This window comes from Eschscholzia californica, unplaced genomic scaffold (assembly GCF_041429995.1).
Source record: "Eschscholzia californica isolate CP2 unplaced genomic scaffold, dmEscCali1.0.p SCAF_1, whole genome shotgun sequence".
Taxonomy (NCBI): domain Eukaryota; kingdom Viridiplantae; phylum Streptophyta; class Magnoliopsida; order Ranunculales; family Papaveraceae; genus Eschscholzia; species Eschscholzia californica.
Window position 1 is genome coordinate 87,203,094 of NW_028238198.1, and position 5,441 is coordinate 87,208,534.

At 37.5% G+C, this 5,441-nt stretch overlaps 1 pseudogene across 1 annotated transcript; it reads right to left on the reverse strand.

The window, feature by feature from the left end:
- Positions 1-1,469: 1,469 nt before the first annotated feature.
- On the reverse strand, positions 1,470-4,951 carry LOC147570695 (putative disease resistance protein RGA1; annotated as a pseudogene). The gene is made up of 2 exons (XR_015231489.1): positions 1,626-4,951; positions 1,470-1,535 (listed from the first exon to the last, which is right to left on the reverse strand). The product of XR_015231489.1 is annotated as a putative disease resistance protein RGA1 (transcript).
- Between the last annotated feature and the right edge of the window lie 490 nt (positions 4,952-5,441).

Here is a 5,441-nt window from a genome sequence, read left to right on the forward strand (position 1 = left end):
CTAGCAAATCCTAAGGGGTAGGGTGGGATTTTGGTCAAATACAAATTTTGGAATTAGGAATCCTTAGGATTCAAGAGTCCTAGGATTCTTGGTAGCCAGCCAAACAGACCAAAGATTCATGATTCCTACCAAATTCCACTTTTGACAGGAATCCTACTTAGGAATCCTGCAACCAAACACACCATTAGTGTAATTTGACACTTGGTAGAGGCAATGGCAAAAATACTACATTCATTGCCGCAATTGCCTTTTCCTTAAAAAAAAACACCAAAATAGCTTTTGTTGTTCTTTCCTATTCTATTTTAGTCTTCACCCTCTCCAGTTCATTCATTAAAGTTGAGTTTTTCTCGTACTCATATAAAATAATCGGGACTATAATCTATATTTGGAATTGTGTCAACAACTCTTAGTTGGAGTCGATCTTCAAGCTTCAATTAGCTTCTTTGTACTAATTCTCAAATAATATTTGGAAACAGAAACTCTGATCAGTTAATGAGAAATTGTTGGAATTCTTATTACTAAATCATTACATGGACATAATTGATGATGAAACCTCAAATTGAATAACAGAACTTTTAAACTACTAGAGAGTTTATATAGCTTATGATATGAGAGTGTCAATATAATGGGTGTAATGAGAGTGTGAGTTAGTTAAATTTGTTAATATGTGAAAGTTAGTTACTTGTTATTCAAGTTACTACTTTCTCTTTCTAGACTAACACTCCTTACTTGTATAAATATGGGTTAATTCCTCTTTTGATCAATAAGACAATCTCTCTCTCTCTCTCTCTCTCTCTCTCTCTCTCTCTCTCTCTCTCTCTCTCTCTCTCTCTCTCTCTCTCTCTCTCTCTCTCTCTCTCTCTCTCTCTCTCTCTCTCTCTCTCTCTCTCTCTCTCTCTCTCTCTCTCTCTCTCTCTCTCTCTCTCTCTCTCTCTCTCTCTCTCTCTCTCTCTCTCTCTCTCTCTCTCTCTCTCTCTCTCTCTCTCTCTCTCTGAATTTCTCTCTGAATTTCTCTAAAACTCACATGAACAAACAGAATTATAGCGTCTCAAGTAAAATAGGAAATTCACTTCTGACATCAACGTCTTTGATTTCTTCAATTTGTTTTTGTTGTACTGGTGTGAGAACTAGGGTTTGAGAGAATCAGATAAATGAGGCTGTGGTTACAAATACAAACTTATATATGGTCAACCATAGTAAACAGTCAGAGGACTAGGGTTTCGGTCCAAGTCAGCGAGTCAAGGTCAAACAGTAATCCTGGCCCAGCTCAACAAAGTTTCTTCTCCTTTACTTTAGGCACTCCTATGAGTTAGTTACCTGTAACAATAAAGTTAGTTAGTTAGCTAACAAACTACTAATAACTGTTTCTCTTCTCTTGAGTTAACTCTACCTATAAATAGAGTTTGTAATTGATAAAGAAGATTTGATTGAAATAAAAACTTACGAATTCTTACCAAGGAAAACTAACAACTGGATGCCGCAGTTAGTTGCATATCACTGCTGCTGCCTCAATCTAGATCACCACCCTCTCTGCGCTTCATAAAGAAAAATAGAACATAAAGAAGCAGCAATCTACTAACTAGTACAGGAAGAGGAGGAGTATAAAAGTAGTAAATAAGATGAACCTGTATCCCAATAGTAGTAAACTTTTTCGAAAGAACCTTCTTTGTACTATCAGATTGAGGATGCAACCATTCAATATTAAAATATAGTAACCCCTCGATGGCTTGTAAATCAGTGTCTTGTATATGTGGAAGGAAGCCTTGAAAATTACTACATTTTGTGATGAGAAGATACCTAAGTCTAGGATGTAATATCTGGCGTGGCAGAAACTCAAGTTGTGGAACATCCACTATTTCAAGGTGGGTCAGAGAAGTCAAGTCGGTGATATTCAATACCTTGTCATTCACTTGTTCAATGGTGAGCTCCACAAGACAGGGAAAATTAGTTGGGAATGTAATCAACTTTGGACAATATTTAATGACCAACTCAACAAGCATGGGAAAATAACAAGACACTGTCTCCTCCTCCTCAATCCATTCTTCTAAAGTATCCATATGATCTAAAATAAGCGTTTCCAAGTGAGAAAGTTGACCAAGGCCTCCAAGTTGTTGAATTCCTTTGCAGTTTTGCAGTTTTAGCCTCAACAAATTTGGTAGAGACGTATTAGTCATCCATGATGGAAGTTTCAAACCTTTATAGCCATCCATAAATATTTTCTTCAGATTAGAATGAGGTTGAAGGCCTTCCAGTACGTCTTCATCCAACAAATGTCCGTTTTCGTCAACATCATCATCATCATCGATAGCTACATAAGGACCATGCCAGTTTAGTTCTAAAAGGGTAATATTTGATTTTCCCCTTAAATTGGCTCGTTTGGCTTCCTCTATTCCACCACCTCTTACCCTCTCCAAACAATTGATCATTAAGTGACCACCAATGAGATTCAGACCTCCCAGGTCTCCAATACCACCACCACCAACAGCACAATGTGACCCACTCACATCATACCTATCTAATCTTTCAAGACGAGTTAGGCGATCCATACCTAACAATGTTCCTATGGCGTCGTATGACCATGTAAGACTTTTCAGGTTAGTCGAATTTCCTATGTATTTGGGAGGCTGACAGTTCCCCAGATGTAACTCCGTCAATTCCGTCAATTCCATAATACTGTCAGGCAAATCTCTTATACTTGTTAAAGAAATATTTAGGACACGTAAACGTTTCAAAGCTCCCAACTCTTTCGGTAGCTCATTAAGATTTTCACATTTTCGAACATTCAACACTTCCAAATCATGACAATCATTAATGGAGTCAGGTAATTTCTTTATCTTAATGGACCAAGAGAGATCGAGAATTCTCAGTTTTTTCAAATTTCCAATGTCACTGGGTAACCCTTCTAATTTAGTACATTCCTTGATGAACATAAACTGCAAGTTAGACAGGCTACAAATAGACTTGGGCAATTCTTCAAGTTCTGAACATCCAACAAGAGACAGATGCCTTAGATTTTTTAATGCTCCGATGTCATTAGGGAGACCTCGAAGATCATCGCAGCCGATTAATAGGAGTGTTTGCAAATTATATAGAGCACCGATAGTCAAATCATGTACTTGGACTGAACAGTATTTGAGGTTAAGGTATCTCAAGTGTTTCAATTTGGCCAAAGAAAGAGGTGAACTCGTAATCGTTGAATCACTCAAGTATAATATGCGTAAGAACTTATTACTAAATACACAATTAGATTCCCATGGATACCTTTCATTGAAGGTAAGAAAAGTGTGCAATTTCTTTGGAAATATTATTGGAATTTCTTCCTCGTCAAAATCAACCCCTAGATGACGAACTTCTTGGTTAGAAATGGTATCAATTTTGGTCACCTTCACATTTAAGAACTCGTTATTCTCACTAACACTTTGTGCAAGGTCATGCATAAGATCATGCATCTTATAATAATTATCTTGGTTTGGTGAATGAGTTTGGAATAATGAATTGTTTACCAAAATATTAAAACATTTATTTCCTTCTTCTTCCATTGGTGATGGAACAAACCCTTCCGCTATCCACAACTGGACCATAGTTTCTCTCTCAAAGTCCCATCCCCTTGGAAATATAGAACAATAAGAGAAACATTGTTTTAGATTAGGCGACAAATGATCGTAACTCAATTTCAATATTCCCTTTATTCTACTTTCATGTTCTAAGCTTTTCATTACTGGATTGTCTTTTATTTCCAGCCAGTCGCTTTGTTGATTTTTGTTGTGCATAAGACTTCCCAATGTTTGTGCTGCAAGGGGAACACCACCACATTTACTTGCTATGTCTTTTCCTAGATCTATCATATTTGAGCTCTCCCGTGCTCCGCCAGGAGAAAATGCTCTGTGTTTGATTATAGACCAACAACCCTTATCCGAAATCTGTTGCAAATTGTAAGGATCGATTGCTCCCCTAACGTTTGATGCAACCTCAACGCTTCGTGTAGTTATTAAAACTTTGCTCCCTTGAGCACCAACTACCAACCGACTTTTAAGACTCGTCCATTTTCCAATATCTTTAATCATCGAGGACTAACAAATATTTCTTACCGTTCAACTCTTCCCGAAGTCGACATACCAACACATCAGTTGTTGGTGTGTCACAAGTAGATCCAGTAATTGTGTTAAGGATATCTTTTAAAACTTTATCGACAACAATATCACGATTAGAGACATAAACCCATATTTTTAAGTCAAAGTGTTTGGTTACAGTCGGGTGATTATAGACTCGTTGAGCAAGTGTTGTCTTTCCGATTCCTCCCATACCCACAATGGATATGACAGAAACTTTTTCATCACCATGTGAATCTGAGTTAATCAGCATGTCAACTATCTTGGATATATCATCCTCCCTTTCGACATTAATTTCAGAGTCATCCCCATAGGAGTCAGTGTTGTTTCGGCCTCCCCATTGGAGATGATCACTAGTACAAGTAGTAGTACTAGTAGTACTACTGCCTAGTTTGAATCCAAAGGTAGCCATTTTCTTGGTAATATTATCTAATTCTGTGTTGATAGTTTTGATTTTAGTAGCCATCTGGTAATCAAATGAGATGTTTTTGCATACTGAAAATAAATTGCATACCTTGTGTAGCTTACGACTATGGCTCATAATGTGATCTCGACGCATTATTTCGTAGGCAAACTCGTCGAGCACGTCGTCAGCATCATAAGCGACATCTCTGAGCCATTTCAACCAAAGTCTGACTGAATTATCATTCGCTTGTCGATTTTCAGCATCAGATATAACAGCCAAAATCATCTCCAGTGTTTTTTCGAGATTTTTCAGATCACCTCTTATATTCCAAACATGACTGATCTCATTTGAGATTACCGGCAACAGTTTCTTCAAGATTTCAGTTACACCATTAACTAGAAGACCTTCAACTATTGCCATTCTCTCTCTTTCTTTCTTTCTCACTTTCTCTCCTAGTAGTGATGAATCTCATTATGGAGTTCAATTATTCTCTTTTTATGGAGCTCTGTCTCTCTCTCTATTCATTGAGTTATGACTTTATGTCTCTTTCTCTGTGTGGACAAGAAGTTTGGCAACCCATGTGTGAATTTTCCTTGTGGGCAAGGGCAAGACGGTGCGAGGAACAGTAGTGTTGTGTACTTGTGTGTGGGAACAAAATTTGTATAAGAAAAAGTAAGGTATTTGGGTCCTCTTTCTTCTCTAGCTATTTTACTCTCATTGGCTTTAATGCTTTGATGAATTTCTTTTAGGACCCTTTCTTTTATCTACAACAACCGAAAAAAGTTGGAAAATCGGAACATACTTTAATAAACTAGTTGCAATTTGTAAAGTCCCAAGCCTTAGCACTTGCCGATATTGTCCCCGCTTTAACCACCTCACACAGGTTCGAATTTTTGTTCTAGGCGAAGGCACCACGAGCTCACTCA